The sequence below is a fragment of the Narcine bancroftii genome, chromosome 13 (genome assembly GCF_036971445.1).
Source record: "Narcine bancroftii isolate sNarBan1 chromosome 13, sNarBan1.hap1, whole genome shotgun sequence".
Taxonomy (NCBI): Eukaryota; Metazoa; Chordata; class Chondrichthyes; order Torpediniformes; family Narcinidae; genus Narcine; species Narcine bancroftii.
In genome coordinates, this window is record NC_091481.1 from 50,534,855 (window position 1) to 50,553,099 (window position 18,245).

Genomic DNA, 18,245 nt, shown 5'->3' on the forward strand with positions numbered 1-18,245 from the left:
AAAATGAAATATTAGCAAATTATATATAGTGTGGCAACCCACTTACCTATAAGCGAACCTCTTCCCAAACTGGCAGACATACAAATTCAAGGGTTGTCAATGCTGTTAAAAGGAATTCAAAGATTACCTGTAAATCACAAAAAAAAAATGATTCAGATGAAGGTTTTATTTAATTTTATTTTTTATACATCTCAGATCGAAAATGATGAAATTAAGATGAATATTTTTTTTACTGAAATTCATCTTTCTTCGTTAAATTGCCAAGAAATGAATGGCATGGAAGTCCTATTTACAGTTAAATAATTTATTAATGCTCTTAATTCTTTGGAAAATTTAGGTTCCCTGGGGAGGATGCTTTTCTGCTAGAATTTTATGAAATTTAATAATACTTCCTTTTATAGAGGATTTGTTACAAGCAATGGAACCCCATTCTTTGCCGGAGCTTTTTGCAAATGCCATTATAACTGTTATACCTAAGTTATACCTAAGTAAGAGAGATAAAACTGAATCTTATAGGCCAATAATCGTTATTAAAAGTTAATTATAAAATTATAGCTAATGTTTTAGCAAATAGATTAACAGATTTAATTCATATGAATAAATCTAGATTTGTTAAATAACATTTAAGAAAATGTTTTGTAGATAATATTGCTAAATTAATTAGTTTAATATATATGTTTCATAAGAAGTAGCAATTGGCACTGGATTCTAGTTTTAGATGCTGAAAAGATATTGATAGATTAGAATGGAAATATTTATTTAAGGTGTTATAAAAATTGGATTTGAATCAACATTTGTTAATTGGGTTATAATTTCATATAAAATCCCTTCTGCTAATGTTATGATTAATGGACAAATTTCTTCCTCTTTCCCATTGACTAGATTAACTCGAAAAGGTATCCATTATCTCCTGCTTCATTTCTTTAATAGATCCTTTAGCACAATTAGTAAGAGAAGATATCAATATTTAAGGGAATTAAATTTAGTAATGAGGAATATAAGACTAAATTGTTTACTGATGATGTTTTGATCTATATAACATATCCTATGAATTCTGAATTTTTTATGTAAGAGTTTGAGTGGAATTGGCGAAATATCAGGGTAGAAAATTAATTAGATAAAAGTGAAATTATGTCTTTGGTTGATAGGGATTATAATTAATGTAAATAAATTGTTCAATTTATATGGTTAGATAATGGAATTAAATATCTTGGGATTTAAATATCTAGGGATTTAAATTCGTTTTAAACAATTTGTTAATTTCTACGTTGAATTATTTACCATTATTTAATAAAATTAAGGGTGATTTTTATAGATTGAATTAATTACCTCAAACTCTAATTGTTAGAGTAAATTGCATTGAAATGAATATTTTTCCAAGGATTCAAAACTTCCTCAATCCATCCCATGTATTATACCTCTGAATGTTTTTAAAGATTTGAACTCATTTATTAGGAAACTTTTATGGAAAGGAAAAATTAACTTGAAAGTTTTAATTAGGAGGTTTACAACTTCCACAATTTGAGAATTATTATGATGCAGCTCAATTTAATAATGCTTGATTTAGTGAAATCTTTAACTTAGGTTAAAATAGAATGAATAAATATATATGCAGGATTTTATTTATAAACAGAATTCAAAATTGTTAATAGGTACTAAAATTACACCTATTTTGAATTATGCAATAAAATAGATGATGAGATCAGTTGGAAAGTTTTGATCTCTTGTAAAATGCCTTATTACAAAATAGACTTTTACCTTTTACTATGAATAATCAATTTTCGAAGATTTTGAATCAAATCGGGATTCAAAAAATAGAAGATTGTTTTGATGCTGTTTAATTTATTACTTTTCAATGAATAAAGGAAAACATTAATGTTCTGAATAATGCTTGTATTGTTATTATCAAGTTAAGGCTTTTGTGATTGATAAATTAGGTGTTACAAATCTTAAATGTGACCTAATTTATAAATCACAAATTTATTTCAAAAATTTATAAATTACTTCAAAGAAAATCTACTAAATTAGGTATTCATAAATCAAAATTAAGATGGGAAATTGATTTAGATAGAATGATAGATGAGAATGTTTGGAATCCGTTATTTAAAGACACCATCACAAAAAGTATCAATATAAGATATAGATGTAAATTATGTTTTTGAATCAATAATATTTAACCCCTAAAAAAAAAATTAAAAAGAGACTTGATTCCACCTTACACATTTTTGTTTTAGATTTGGTCAAGAAGGAGGATCTTATTTTTATTCCACTATTCTGGATAGAAATGAAAATATTTGACCAAAAAACATTAAATGTAAAATTCACGCTTGACCCAATTTTATTTTTGTTGAGTAATATTAAAAGTATTAGTTTTATTATCCGTGTATCAAATACAATTTTTAAAATTAGCTTTAGATATTTCCAGAAAATACATAACCATTACTTGGGAATCAGCTGTAGATTTAGGCATACAGAGATGGCATGATGAAGTATATTTTTGTAATTCACTTGAAAAAAATCAATTTATAACTTACATAATAAATGTAATTTCTTATTGAAAATATGAAGCCCAAATGTACAGTATTTTGGGTTGAGAGCTCTGAATAAGCCATCCAAGTGGTAATTTTCAGCTCCACAGTTATTGAATTGTAGCTATATTTATATTTTTGTAATTCTCCTTTCTTCCCATTAAATTAGGGGTTTAACGGTGGTTGAGTGTGTGGAGGGATGGATAAGGGTTACACACAAAAATGTATTGTCTTTTCAATTCATTTTTAATAATTAGAATTGTGGATTAAATAAGTTATATATAAAATATTTGTTTTAAATGGCGAACATGTGTAAAACGCAGAATATTAACCTGCATCCAACACAAGATTGTAATCTGACCAGATGTTGTCATGGATGACGTCACATCCCGTCCATGAAACAGGAGCAATAACGTATATATGCCCTGCATGCAAGCCTGGAGGTGTCAGCCTTGTACTCGACCACGTGTACAATATGTACACCGAGGTCTATAATACCTCCATGCAGAATTGTTCGCTAATAAAATGTTATTGAACCTACATTATATTGAAAAGAGATAAAGAATGATCTATATAACTATCTAATTATCGATGCCCTCCCATCGGAGGCTACTAGCCTAACACAAAAATTCAACTATTAATTATAATAAAGAAGTTAATCAGGTTGTACTGTAGAGACTACTAAACAGTCGTGCAACACATGTGTTCGATATATTTTTTGTGACCTGGTTGTTAAAGAATCTGGCTAAAATTGTCAGTTGGTATTTAGTCAGTTCTGGAATAACACTAAAATGAAGAAAGCCATCAAACAAAATATAATATGGTTCAGTTAAATACAGTACATGCACAGATAAATTGAATTTAATCTTGACAATTGAGCAGTATTGTTCTTCGGGAGATCTGGATACTCTACCCTAAATGGCAGGATTTAAAAAAAACCATTGATGTGCAATGGCCTCACATTGATAAACTCAATTAAAATGGCATCACAAATATATAAGGTAACAAGTCTGGTCAATGTCACACTTGCATTCATTGGGCTGGATATTGACAACACAACAATGAGGTCACCTTGCTTCTGGACAATTATGGTTCCACTCTGAAAAGACTAAATAGTTTTTTTAAAAAAGAAGCAGAATGAATAGACAGTATTTTTCTCTGGATTAGAAGACATGAATTACAAGGACAGGCTTGGAAATCTGTTTTTTTTTTCTGGAGATTTCTTGGCCAAGGGATGACCTGATGTGAGTTTATAAAATTATATTACACATTACTAGAGAGGACATTTTGGAGTATATTAAATAGGCTAGCAACATCACATACAGAAGCACATGCATTTAATAGGATGAGGAAAGATTTAAAGTGATGTTTAGTGAAAGATTTTGACACAGAGCATGACTGTCAGGAATAAACATAGGAAGAAATAGAACTGGCATTCAGGAATTAACGTGCTAAGAAATATAATGTGAAACTGTCAGAGCTTTCCAGATATATACATGAAAGTGGAGTGTTACATGCCCAGAGGACCGCAAAACCGAGCAGCAATTTATATTACCAACACAAATGGTTACTTATACAAATTTTTCTTTGAATTATCTTTAAACATGAAAACAGTATCACATTTTAACTTATCACCATGAAGTTTACTAACCTAACGACCCCCTTCTAATTCTAAGTGCAGATGTGTGTAATGTGTGTGTGTAAGTTCAGAATTTTTTTTAATTTTAAGTCCCTTCTCTCTTCTGATTCGTCCAGGTTAACTGGTTTCAGGCAATTTTTATACTGTATTTAACATTTATGAAATTTACGAGGCTTTGGTGCTTGAAAGTAAATGGTTACCCTTAGGCCAGAAGAAATGCAATTCCCTTTTCCCCCAATTGGACTAATAAATATCCAAATTAAAATGCTTAACAAAAGTCTGTAAAGTTTGCTTGTAAGTTGTCTGAATTTTTCAAGATTATACAACTGCTACTACAAAGTATTCGAAAGCAAAGATTGAGAAGAAACATCTTTTTAAAAGTACAAAAGAAATGAGGCCTACTTACCATGTGGAATGCACGGAATCGATTGGACAGCCGCCGAAGCAGCAATGCACTCCACACGTTGAAGTATTACCCTGGCGCCCTCTTAAGCTGGCGATGGGCTTTAAGTTCTTTCCTCTTATCTTGATCAGCGTGCCCGCGATATCGGGTGCACTGTACAAGTGCCGGAGTTAATAGTGTCGAGTCCGATGTGTGATACCACTGCAAATCCCAGCAGCATGGAGGACGAGGTACCTCGTCGGAAGACATGCATGCATTGGCCCAGGCACTGTTGTGCATGCGCATTGCATCACATGTACGCGATCTTCAGAACAGCGTCTGGGCTGTCAGCCAAGTCAGCCAGCAGCGACCTGAACATGTCGGCTCTGGGTCTGCAGGTGTGCAGATCAGAAGCAAATTGATGAAAATGGCAGAATCAAGGGAACAACAAGGAAAAGATTTGTTCCAAATTTAAGAAATAGAAGAAGAGACATTGACTGCTTTTGAAGGGAAAAAAGCGAGACCTCATGGAGAGACTAGTGATACTACATTTGATGCTGTTTTACAATTTTGGAATCTATAGGTCAACAAATGTGTAATATGTCAATACAAATGTCTACTCAGATTGACCATAGATTTTTGAATATGAATGAAAAAATGAATACTATTTGTGAAGAAGTTTCTTCTCTGAAGAAAGACATTTCTCTCATTAAAGCTGATGTTAATAGATGCTTGAATATGGTTGATACAGTTCAAGACAATTTTAATAAGATGAAAGGTGCCTTTCAAGATTATGAAGAACAAGTATATCGTAACAAAGAAAAAAATAGAAGTGGAAGATTCTTTTGCTGAATGGGAAATTCAGAAGAAGTACTTAATGCTGAAAGTAGACTCTTTGGAAAATCAAAGCCTTTGGAATAATTTTTAAATAGTGGGAATTCCTGAAGGAACTGAGGGTTTGGATCCAATAAAATTATTTAAAAAGTGGATTCCTGAAGCACTGGGATTGGAAATGTTTTCCAGAACGTTTAGAATTAGATAGAGAACATAGGGCCTTATGAAGTAAACCATATCCGTTTCATCCTCCATGAGCTGTTTTGATTTGTTGTCTATGCTACCAAGATAGGGAAAGTATTTTGAGAGTAACAGTCCAAAATGTACGCAAATGGTACAAGGAAATAGGATAGAGTAAAGCATTTAATTCTGCTAAAGAAGTGTTTTGGAGGAGGAGCTAAATATTTTCTTTTATATACCCTTCAGATTTGAAGATCTTTTATTGTAATTTCCAATCACAGTTTTTTGAGAGTTATTACGATGCTTTAATTTTTGTCAATTCTTTGCCAGACAGAGTGACTGAATGATATTCTTCACCTAAGAGGAAGACATCTGTTAAGTAGAGTGGAAATGGGAGCAGGAAGACATCTCCGACTAAAATGTCAAAAAACGTGATTGATATTGATGATTCGGAACATGATTTTGGATTGAATTTGTTCGGGTTGTGAGCTGTTTTAGACATAATTTTATGTCTCTTTGGGGGGATGGAGGTCGCTGAAGCTTTCAGAAGTCGTCTACCACCAATGGGAGGGATTTTATTTCTTTCCAAACCCAGGTAAGTGGGGAGTTACTACTTTTGTAGTACTTTTTATTAAAAAAAATATAGCTTTTCATTAGTGTAAGTCTTACTTTATTTAGAGAGGTGTTTAATGATTATTTAATTCAATTACTTAGCAAGGGGGGCTTTAAATTTTCCAATCGGAGAAGAGTTTTGTTCTGTGTGAATAGAAGGAATAGAAAGAGGGATTTTTTTATTCTGTTTTTTATTTTACTTTGATAATAATGTCTAATTTGAACTTTACAATATTCATGTGCCAGTTTAAATAACCAGATTAAATCAAAACCTGTTTTATCCTATATAAAAATATGAAAGTTGATACTTCTTTTTTTCAGAGAAAACATTTAACTGAAAGAACATGTGAAACTGAATAGGGATTGGGTCGGTTATGTATTTTCATCCTATTTTAATTTGAAGGTAAGAGGAGTGGCGATTCTGATTCATAAGAAAATACCATTCGAACTTGAATCTTTGGTGCTTTATTTGAAATGTATGAATTTAATAAAAAAACTGTGATATTTTCTTTAAAGCGTACTTTGAGGTGTGATAGTTGTTGTTCTAGTTTTCATATTATGGATTCTGTAAACGTTTTTGTTTGGAAAATAACTTTTAAAATTAAAAATAAAGTAAATGGTTACCACTCAGGAAGGTTGGTGTCGGTTTTCAGAAATTTGTTATTCCTGGACACAAACTGACTCTTGTAATCATCCATTCCAGTGTCTTGCTGATGAAACATGCCCCGTCAAGAGTTCTCCAGATAATAACTTCTTTCTTTCAGATCACCACAGAATTCCTTTTTGTTTCATTTATTACAAGTGGAACATTAGGCAGCCAGTTCTCTCTTCTTGTATGGACAACAAGGGCTTTTTACCAGACTGAACTACACACTCACAACCTGTTTTCCAAATGGATTATTTTCTACAAGCTTGCCAGCATGTCATGTCCGACCTGTTGCAGGTGACTGTAAAATTGTAGAACTGAATTACACTATCTCTCTCACTTAGAGAAAATAGCATCTTTGACTCTCTTTGCTTGCAAAACCACTTGGCCCTCTTAGAACAGCAAGTGGCACTTCAGATAGACTGTGGCAGTGAATTGCTCCTCCAATCTCTTTCATCTGTTGCTTTTCAAAATAACAATCCTTTTGTGAAGTCACTTGGGCAGCCCCCAAAGTTTTTACAAAGGCCCCAGGAGTCATCCTGTCTAGCTTGAGTAGGGCTCCAGTGTTTAAAATGCAATCTGTTTTGAAGTGTTCATATGTGAACTTAAATTTAAAAAAATCTGCCCCAATTTACCTCCCCAAAACATATTTATTCAGTATACAAACACAACATAATCTGTTACAGGAAAAAATTAGTTGACATGGCGAAGATGTTCACATAAGAGGGAGCATGTACAGACAGAGACATAGCCTTCAAAAATAGGGAGAGATTCAAAACAGGGAGAAAAAAATGTTGAGTCAGACGGTGGTAAATGTATGGAATGTATTGCTATGGGCAGGGTTGGAATCCATTTCTTTGGGTATACTTAAAGCAGAAGTTGTAAGATTATTGTTTCTTTAATGTATCTAAGGTTATGGGGAGCAGACAGAGAAGAAAATGACATCATGGTTTGAATTGTAGAATCGGCATGATAGGCCAAATGCCCAGTTCGGCTTCTGTGTCTTATTGGAATATCTGGTTAATAGGTGGTTACATATCCGTTTAATGCAACAAGTTATTAGTTGACATTGTAAATCATGTCAGGCTCAAAACATGGGCACTATCTAGTTGTTTACTGCAGTTTTAACCCCCCTGTGACCAACCCTTTCTGCGTTTGTTGGTCAATGTCCAAACAATCAATATTCCACAGTTCTCTTGTTCTAGGTTCAGTGGGAATTTTGGTAGTGGATTTTTTCCTGGGTAACACCATCTACACACATTTCTCCCTTTAGCACCCTTGAACTTCTGGCACACTGATGTTGTCTTCTGCAATAAAGAAAGACAGACGAAGGATACTCATTATGCTCATCCTCTCTTTCTTTGTACTCCAGTATTATTTCTCCAGTGTCATTTTCTAGCAGTCCAATACCTTGCCTCCTGCCTGTTTTGCTCTTGATGAAGCTAGAGGATTTTAACGCCTTCTTTTCTCTTGGTGGCTTCCAAAGCTTCATTTTTCACCATGATCTCATTTCTACTTCACTAGTTGCCTTTTAAAAGCTCAAATCTTCATGTTTCCCGAGGCTTTTTCCAATATTATGCACCCTCAATTTTGATTTGGTACCACCTGTGACACCCTTGTCTGTCAGGCTTCCTGGTCCTCTCTTTCGAACACTGCATTGTTGAGATGAATGTCTCCCGTTGTGGCAGATGTAAGTTGTGGACAAATGCCATCAAGTTGAAATAAGATGAATAACGTGACCACGCCTCAGGTTTCAGCCGGAAAGTGTAAATGCGTAATTTATGTCAGGCTAGATATAGACAAACAACAGGTGACCTGGTGTCATGACATTTGGAGTACGTACTACCTCATGACATTTACGAACCAGGGCTTCTCAGCTGACCTAGAGATGCTGCTGAGTTACTATGCTGTAGTGGCAAATTGCCAGCCTGTTGTGTCTAGATATCATGAGTTTGGGACTGTTAGTGCAGGTGCTGTCCATTCCAACCCCCCACCCCTACCAGTGAATTGCTACACCGTGTTAATCTCACGAAATCCAGTTTCTGCAGCTCTATGATCGTGTCCGCTTCCAATCAACCTTCGATGCTTCTCTCTGATTCCCATCTCATTCTCTTTATTCTAATATTATAGTGGTCATTCTGATTTTTGTTCTGAACCCTCCCCGAAACCTGCAGGGTGAATGTTATCACTGCCTCCTTGCCGTTTCCTCAATTTCAGCGTCCATACCAACTCTGATATTTAACACAACACCCAACCAAGACTTGCCATTTCCTTGGTCGACTGTTCTAAACAGCATAAAAAAGACTGTTTTAAGCATGTTCTAAAAGATAATCTCGTATGTCCATGATACCATAAGATGATAAGATATAGGAGCATAGTCAGTCTATTTGGCCCATCTAGTTCACTCTCAATTTCATCAAGCAGTGATCCCTTCTCCCCATCAGCGCCACTCACTTGCCTTCTTCCCAGAACCGTTGATACACTGAATATTCAGGTACCTATCAATCTCTCACTTACATACACCTATTAACTTGGCCTCCACAGCCACCCAAGGTAGCAAATTGAAGAGATTCACAAATCTCTCTCTAAAAATATTCCCCTGCATCTCCGTTTTAAAAGTGTGTCTTTCCATCTTGCAGATATGTAATGAGCAACATGTTTGCCACATCTATGCTGTGCAGTTCATGAGGGCCAAATTACCAAAAGCTTTTTTTAAGTATGTTATGTACCCCTGACCAAAGCATTTGGGAATTATTTATCTGTATTTTCAAGCCCTCTGCTTTAGGCCGTGCTAAATCAAAAATATCAGAATATATGTAAATATTATTTTCAGGAACATTTTTTTCAACTATTTAACGTACAATTTTTGAATATGGACACTAGACCATGTAGCTCAAGTGAATGGGCCAAAATCGCTTCTAAATTCAGTGACCTTTCATGGACTTCAAATGTTTGCACTCTTGTTTGTATCAGAGTTGCAGTATTTTGTTCTTCCTTCTTTATTTGAAGATTGTTATCTCGCATGGAAGCAATTTTGAATGCCAATGACCCCATCGAATTTGAGGTAAACTACAAAACATGTAATTAATTTCAAGGAAAGTGATTGTGATGAAAATTTATCAGTTTCGTCCACTAGATTTCATAAATAAATACTGTAGTAAAATTCCTGGTGGCATGTAATGAGATGCAGGGAAGGAATGGAGGGAACTGGGAAACAATCTGTTGGAGATTAGTAAACAAGTTAACCATGTAAGAATAATTATCTGATTTGTGATATGTTCTTTATTCGGTGCAATAAGGAAAATATTTAAAGATGGCTTCCACCTGTTAATGTTATGTTTCTTATTTTATTTTTTTTTATTTACACCTACAGCAGATTTTGAATATAAGAACAACGATGCAATATTGAGACCTCACTTGGAAAACTGGGACCAGGTTTGGGCTCCTCATTTAAGAAATGGTGCAGTGAACCCAGAATGGGTTAAGTGGAATCTCACAAGGGATATTCCATTTATTATCATCTGACTGTACATATTCAACGAGATGAAACAACGTTGTGGTAGAATCATGTGCACAACCATGCACGCATAATATCCAGCACATAATAACCACAGAACATTTTCGAATAAGACACTCTCTGTGAAGAGCTTGTACTTTTTTGACGTGTCTGCGTGATTTCCTCTGGGTGCTCATGCGTGATTTCTTCTGGGTGATCAGGTTTCTTCCATCTTCTAAAAAAAGGTTTATTTGGTATATTTAGGTGGCATTCCCGGCGGGGCCATAAAGACCTGTTACCATACTCTATGTCTAAAAATATATTTGAAGGACATTATGTGGAAATCAGTGATTGGATAATAGGAAAAAAAATAAAACATATCCCGATCTCAATAAATGCAGGGATACAATAATGCTCACATGGCAGTTGAATGGTGTAAAATGATTTATAATTACTTGCAAACATATTTTGCCAATTAATTAGTTGTCTACACAAGATTTTGAAATTCTATTGAGTGGTAACGTCCAGCATCCAAGGTCTATTTTTGCGTGTATAATATAAACAAAATATTGTTTTGAATTTGCTTTTGTGCTGTTAGCATAAAGAAAAGAGCTCATTCAGAATTTTTTTGGAACACTTATTTTGCATGTATTAATAGCTTAGTGTTCATCTTTTAATTGATTTAAATATAGTTTGCAATTTCAAGCGTTTGAATAAACATTGAAAGAAATCAGTGCGACCGTGGAACGGACTTTACATTCTTTCAAGGGTCAAAAAACAACAATGCCTACTTGTTCTGTGATTATAAAGGGAAATTATCACAATATTAGTCAAAGGAACCTTTGTAGTATTGACTCATTAATCAATAGAAAATGAGTAAAACGATTATGTTTAAGAAACCTGGATGATTGGCTATTCGTCAATATAACACAAAATCGAAGAGATAGAAATTTGAATGTTGAATTTTGCAGAAGACTGGATTAAATAGTCACTCTTTAGAACAGATCGAGAAGGAGACAAAAAAATCAACAATTAATACCATTGAAGAGGTTTATTACACATTAGAATAAGGATTGGGCATTAGATCTACTTGAACTGAAAAGGACTGTTTGGTTGAGAGAGATTGTTGTGCATGTTTGATATCTGAGTGCAACGAGGAGATCAGCAACTGCAGCGTTGAAGGAACGATGTGCCGAGAAGATGAGGAAAATGGAAATATTTGAGGAATTTCAAAGCTGGCAGATAGATATAAGGGGAAGTGAAATGCTGAGGGAGGATAAAGGCAAGAAAAAGAATACTGTTTTCAGTGATTCACATCCTGCAAAAATATCGCAATTACAATTAATTGAATTTGAGATTGAATTCGAAATACTGGATGAAGCTATACCACAAGATATTGGTTTTTTGGAAGAGCTTCGAAAATAGAGACATTCTCAGAGATTGAAGTAATAAATGATGCACAGAATCTATTAGGACCGAACTCCTCGAGTTCTTAGTGCAGGCTCCAGAGATTCAGATGCTGAATCTATGCAGTTGAATATTCAAGCAGGTGCAACTGTTGTTAAAGTGGAAAAGGCTTCAGTTCAAATTGGACTTAGAAGATAAGGAGGACAAATTAAGAACGACACAGGTGTTGCGATGACAAGAAATGGAGCTGAAGGACATGCAGCAATGGAAGGAATAGGAACTACAGAAGGAACAGTTAAGAATGGAGCTAACTGGACAAATAGATTGCTAATGTGGCCAGGTCATAAGCATTAAAAGGCTCAGTGGTATGTGTAGCACAAAGTAAATTACTGAAAGCGTCAAGCTTTGATGAAGGACTTCAGAGAAAGAAATTATCAATGACCAAATCTGAGCCAGTGATAAAAGCACATGGTCAAGGACTGAGCATATTAAGTCTCGGTGTGTAACCAGTGCTACCGCCACAAGACAGGCTTGTCCTTGGACCAGGCAGAAAAAGGCAATTAGCTAAGCCAGCGTCGAAAATGCGAGATGTGCAAGATCTCGAATTAATTGGGTTGATCCAAGGAACCAGAGATCAAGCACCAATTATGGCCGCTCTGGACAAAGATGGGAGACACCTACCATCTCTGAACTTCTGGCAAGTATTAGAATTCCAGATGGACAAAGTAACATACGTCTTGGGAAGACAAGACGATATGAATTGGCGGTATCATTAATTGAGTTACAGACTCTATATCCTTTTCCCAAGATAAAGATTCCAGTTTTTGATGGTGTTAAATTCCCAAGTGTTTATGAAAAGCTTTGAAAAGAATACTGATAAAAATGATTCGAAGATCGGAGGATTTTTTACATTTATCTTCAACAGGTCATGAGAGGACAACCACATGAATTCATAAGGAGTTGTAAACATCTGAATCCGGATGTATGATTCAACGATGCGACGTGGTTACTAGAGATATATTTTGGTGACAAATATACATTCCTACAGTTTGTATGAAGAAGGATTTCATGGTCGTCAATGACAACAGAGGTCACGAATGGTTTATAAGCTTAGACCCACTTTCTAACAGGATGTTGCAATGTCTTGATGGAGATTGTACATCTTCATGAAATTGACATACCTCAGAATGTGGTTGGTAAATTAGCAAACTGGATGAAAAATTCATGAAAAAGGAATTGAATACCAGAGAAAATACCATGTGACAGCTATTTTAAGGAATTAGTAAATCACATATCCAGTGTATGGAACTATGGGTATTCAAACAATGAGTAAAGAAGTAGAAAAGTCCAAATCGTATTGCAATCTAAATTGAAATAAGGTACATTTACCACCTTTATGATAGTGAAATTATGGACAACCTAAGATCATCTGTTGAGAAAACAAATGTTCGTTCTGTAATAATAAGCACGATTTGGAAAATTCTGCATGAATTTAAAAGAAGATACAAAGTGAGAAAATTGCTCTCTGGAAGGAAAATGGAATATGTTTTGGTTGGCGGTGTAAAGGATACATCAACAAAATGTGCACAAAGTGACTCAGCTGCGATAAATGTTATCAAAAGCATCACAAAATACTACATGTCTTCAAGGAAAAGAAGAATACTGAAAATGAACAAATGTCCATGAAAGAAGCAGATGAAAACAGCGCTGAAGCTTCAGAATTGTCAAGTGGTCCATTTGGGGACGGTGAAAATAACTTCAAACTCTTGACAGTGTCTGTGCAGGTTAAAGCAAAGGATAGAAATGCAATAGTACTAAACATGCATTTCTTGACCCAGTAAACACTGCGTTATTTTGCAGTGTGGAGCTAATGAAAAGGATTAATCTCGAAGTGGAGAAAACAAAGAATCTATTGAAAATAATGCGACAAAGAAAGGTTAATAAAACTAACATGCTTTCCATTTAGAGGCTGCTGGAATATACAGCGATGATGTTTTGTAATTTTACTGGCATATAGAGACAGAAGTCTGTGCCTGTGCATAAAGGAAACACCCCACATAAAGGTGATGTAGATCAGTGGGCATATCTGAGAAAGGTTTATATACTGGGAAATAGCACTGAGATAGGTATGCTAATTGGTTTAGATGTACCAATGTCTCTGGAACCAATAGAACTAGTATCTAGTGTCAGAGGTGGTCCATAGGGTATTAGAACTGTGCTTGGATTGACAATCAGTTGTCCATTGAACAGGAAGAATTACATTGCTCAGAAGTAGCCATCATGTTTCAATATGATATTTTGTGTAACTCAGCCAAACATTGAAAAAACCGTTCAAGACAGATTTTCCGGACTGCCTTGATAAATGTCAAAAAACTTCAAAGGAATACAAACAGTTCTCAGAAGTCGATGTTAAAGCCGTTCAGTTTTAGGGTGCCCATATGGAATTTAAGGTGTTCCAATTCACGTGTGGTCTCTCTCTGGTAGTGCATGAAATTATGGACAGATGTTTCAGAGAGGGAATGGGATGCGGAATTGAAATAGGTGGCCAACTGGAGGCCTAACATTTTGCTGGGATCAGCGCTGATGTGCTCAATGAATCGACTTCCCAGTGTGAACTGTCTCTCCGATGTAAAGGAGAGGTCAACGCAGCCCCAGATGCAGAAGGCAACCCATGTAGATTCAAGAGTGAAGTGTTGCTTCACATGGAAGGACTGTTTGGGGCCAGCAATAGTGATGTGGGCGCAAGTGATCACAGGGGAAAGGGCCAAGGGGACGATTATTGGAGGTGTGAGTGAACTAGAGAATTACAGAGGGAGCGGTCCCCATGGAAGGAAGAGAGGAGAGAAGAGGGGAATGTGTATCTAGTGGTGGGATCATGTAGTTGGTGGCAGAAATTGCAATGGCGGAAGTTTTGGATGCAGAGGCTGATGGGGTGCAGCAAGAGGAAAAGAGAAACCCAGTTCTGATATCCTGTGTGGATGGAGAGAGCCTGGACCGATGTGCGAAGATCTGCAAGTGCGGTCCTGGTTGATGGTGGTAGAAAGGAACTGACATTGTTTGAAAAAGGAGGACAACTTCTAGCAACCTTTCAATATGATCTGGCTTGGAAAACCTTGTCCTGGGAGAAGATGTGACAGAGTCAGAGGAATTGCGAGAAAGTAGTCATTACAGGGTACGGGCTGCAAATCCGTGCAGTCGATCTCGTTGTGGGGTTTGTCGGTTTGCGGACAATGTCTGTCAAAATGTGTCTCCCAAAAATTATACAAATTTTAATGGACAAGCAGCATCCACCTCCTGGTGGCGCTGCTGCAGCCATGTTCGTAGGACACATTAACTTCCATTCAAGGCCAAAGATTCACCCCAAGACATCAAGGTGACCTTTATGATTGGCCCACCTAAATCACCAGGTGCTGCAGTGTAGGCTACTTGTCCACACTCAACCATGACCTTCACCCTATTGAGCCAAATGAATCACCTCGGCTGACCCCTGCTGTGACCCTGCACTTGGCTTTGAGCTATTGGCCTTTAATGGAGGATTAAAACCACGTGTCCACATGCTTTTTGCTTATGTGGAACTGACGACACTGGGGCCACACTCAGGTCGCCATACTTTCAGAACTATCAGATGTAATTAAACTCAGCAATGGGGATTTATCTGAAGATACACTTTGAAATGAAATTCCACTGTGAGGCCCAGGGAAATCAGTTGTCAAATACAACACTCTGAAATTGACGAATTGGTCACAACCTGTCTTGCTCGAGAAGTTTTAATAAGTCTTTGTATCTACGAGATAAACCAGGAAATCATAGCATCCTGATTCCATAATAATTAATCTTCTAAATTTTAGAATGGTATGTTCAGTTATGATTTTGACAGACAAATGTTAGAAGGAGTAGGCACATGATTAATTGTTTTTGGGGTATATAAGCCTGTGGTCCTGCTGCTGAAGTTTAGACTCTCCGAAGGGTGGGATCGCCCCTTGTCAAGAAGGAAGAACAGCCAGAGTCTGAGCAACGTCCAGGTCGGGGGAGGTGGAGAAGCTGCTACCGGCGCCCTGACAACCTACTACAAGTGTGCAATCATTGCCTCGCTTCGGCTGTTGGGACCAGTCCAAGCGTTGATAAGTATAGTTGGGAAGGGCTTGCATATTGTAGTGTGAAATCAGCTTTTGAATTAGTAATAAACATTTGTATAAACTGAACTGCTCTCGGTGCGTGTGTCTATCTTGTTTCGGTAGCTCAAATGCTGTGACGAATCTAAAATAAACAAAATGAGAGGTATAAGTTTACCCAAGACTCAGCCCTGACCTTCACCCTATTGATCCAGGTGAATCTCCTCGGCTGACCCCTACTGTGACCCTGCACTTGGCTTTGAGTTATTGGCCACAGCAGCCAAATGGCCCCAGCCTGCCCGAGCAATTGGTGCGGCTTTTTACTGCCCCTTTGGATTCCTCATGGCCCTGAAGTAGGACCTTTCTCACTGGGCTGAAGTACATCCCGAGGTTAGGTAGCAAGGACCATGCTACTTGATCCTGCCAGTTGAATGTGTATGTTCATGTCATGTTCATGTTCATGTGTATGTTCCCCCAATCTCTGACAGTTCCTCCCTCGTCGTCTGAAATTTATATTTGCCTCTTGTGTATTTTGTGTGTGTTTAACATATCGTCCCTGTTGTCCCGTTTGTATCCCAAAAATAAATATTTTTTGTACCTCAAATTTGACCTGGTTCCTAACCTGTGAGACCCACACAAACCCGAACAACACAGGTATATCGAGAAAAAGGAGTGTGTTGTTAGAGATGGACCAAGCAGATTTGAGGTCATGGTTGAACTTGGCAGAAAATGGATAGAGTTGAGGAGCTTATCATGGATGCAGGAGACAAAACCAAATTAGACATCCCTTTAGCGAAGGGTTGAGGGACCTTGACTGCATAATTTCGTAGCATGGATTTATCCACATAGACAACAACAAAACATATTGACGTAGCTAGAGTCTACGTTGACAAATCTGGATGAATCTAAAGAAAAGTTATTGAGAATGAGACAAGTTCTGCCAGCAGGAGGTGAGTGATTGTGTAGGGACGCTAGTTGCATCCATAGTCTAAAAAGAACAGAAGGGCTTTGAGGCCTTCGGTATGCGGAATGGGGGTGTATATTCACTCGATATCCATGGTAAAGATGAGATGGTGAAGTTTAGGGACTGGAGCTGTTGAAGTGGTGGAGGACGTGTGAAGTTTCTTGGATATAGGTGGGGAAAGACTTAACCAGGTGAACAAAATGAAATCAATGTAAGCTGATAACAGATCGGTGGAGCAGGTACTGCAGAAACGATGGGTCTGCTGGGACAATTGTGTTTATGGATCTTGGGTAGGGGGTAGGAGCGGACAGTGAGAGGTTGGGATAAAAAGGTTGGAGGCAATGCAAGTTATGAGTTCAGAGATGGTGCGTGATGCAATGGGTTGATTCATTTTCGTGAATTCGGGGTCAGTACAGGAAGTGCCTTATATGTGAGGTATTCCTTTTGCTGGATCGAGGTCGGTGCATCAAGCAATAACAGCGCCACGTTTGTCTTCGGATTTGACAGTAAAGTTGGGATTACTGCTGACAAAGTGGAGGGGATGAGATTGTCATGAGCGAGGGAAGTACTGAAGTCTATGAGTTTGATGTCAAGAGCAGTTAGAAGCTTGGGGCAAGGTGCCCAGGTGGAGGAAGGAAGTTAAAGCGGGAGAAAGTGTCTGCAGTGCGGCGGAGAATCCTATTTGCCTGGAGACGGAGTCGACGGAAGAAGTGTTCAGCATTGTTGAAGTGTGCGTGTTTCGAGGTGGGGGAGGGAGGTGGGTGATGAACAGTAGAAGAACAAGTGAAGCATCCTTTAATTTTTCAACGGCTTGGAGTGTATCTCTGTGATTCTGCTGAACGTGTGTTCAGTATGAACTCCAATTAACTGAACACAATATGCTGATATCAGAACGAACTCAGGTGGTATTTTTGTTTAGGAAAACACGCCTGATTAGGTATTTTGAAGCTCAAGAAAGTTTTTAACTGGATTTACGTTTCATTTCAAGTGTTTCCCATTGCACGTCAACAGGAATCTCGCCCCATTCTTCAGCTCCTCCCTGAATTTCCTCTGTGTCAGCCCATATATACACGTGTTTGTGCAGGTACTGAGCATCGTCAACATCACACCAAATTGTTGCAGGATATACATCGGAGTGCTGAAATACTTATCCGTATAGGAATAGTTTTTCTTTGGCAGTGTCATAGAATATATAACTTGTGGTGTCCACATTAAAATGAAATTGGCGGATAGAGCGAAGAGCAAAATCACCGACTTTCTCCGTTTCTCCATCTCGGGATCTTTCTTATACTCACTCTTGCATCGCAGTTTCCGACGGAGCCGATTCACCGCGACAATGTATCTGACGGTTAATGTGTTAAATATTAGAATTAAACCGAAAGGTAGGACCGGAGTCATAATATTTTCAAATCGTCTGTACGTTGCCCAAACCGGCGGCCTCATGT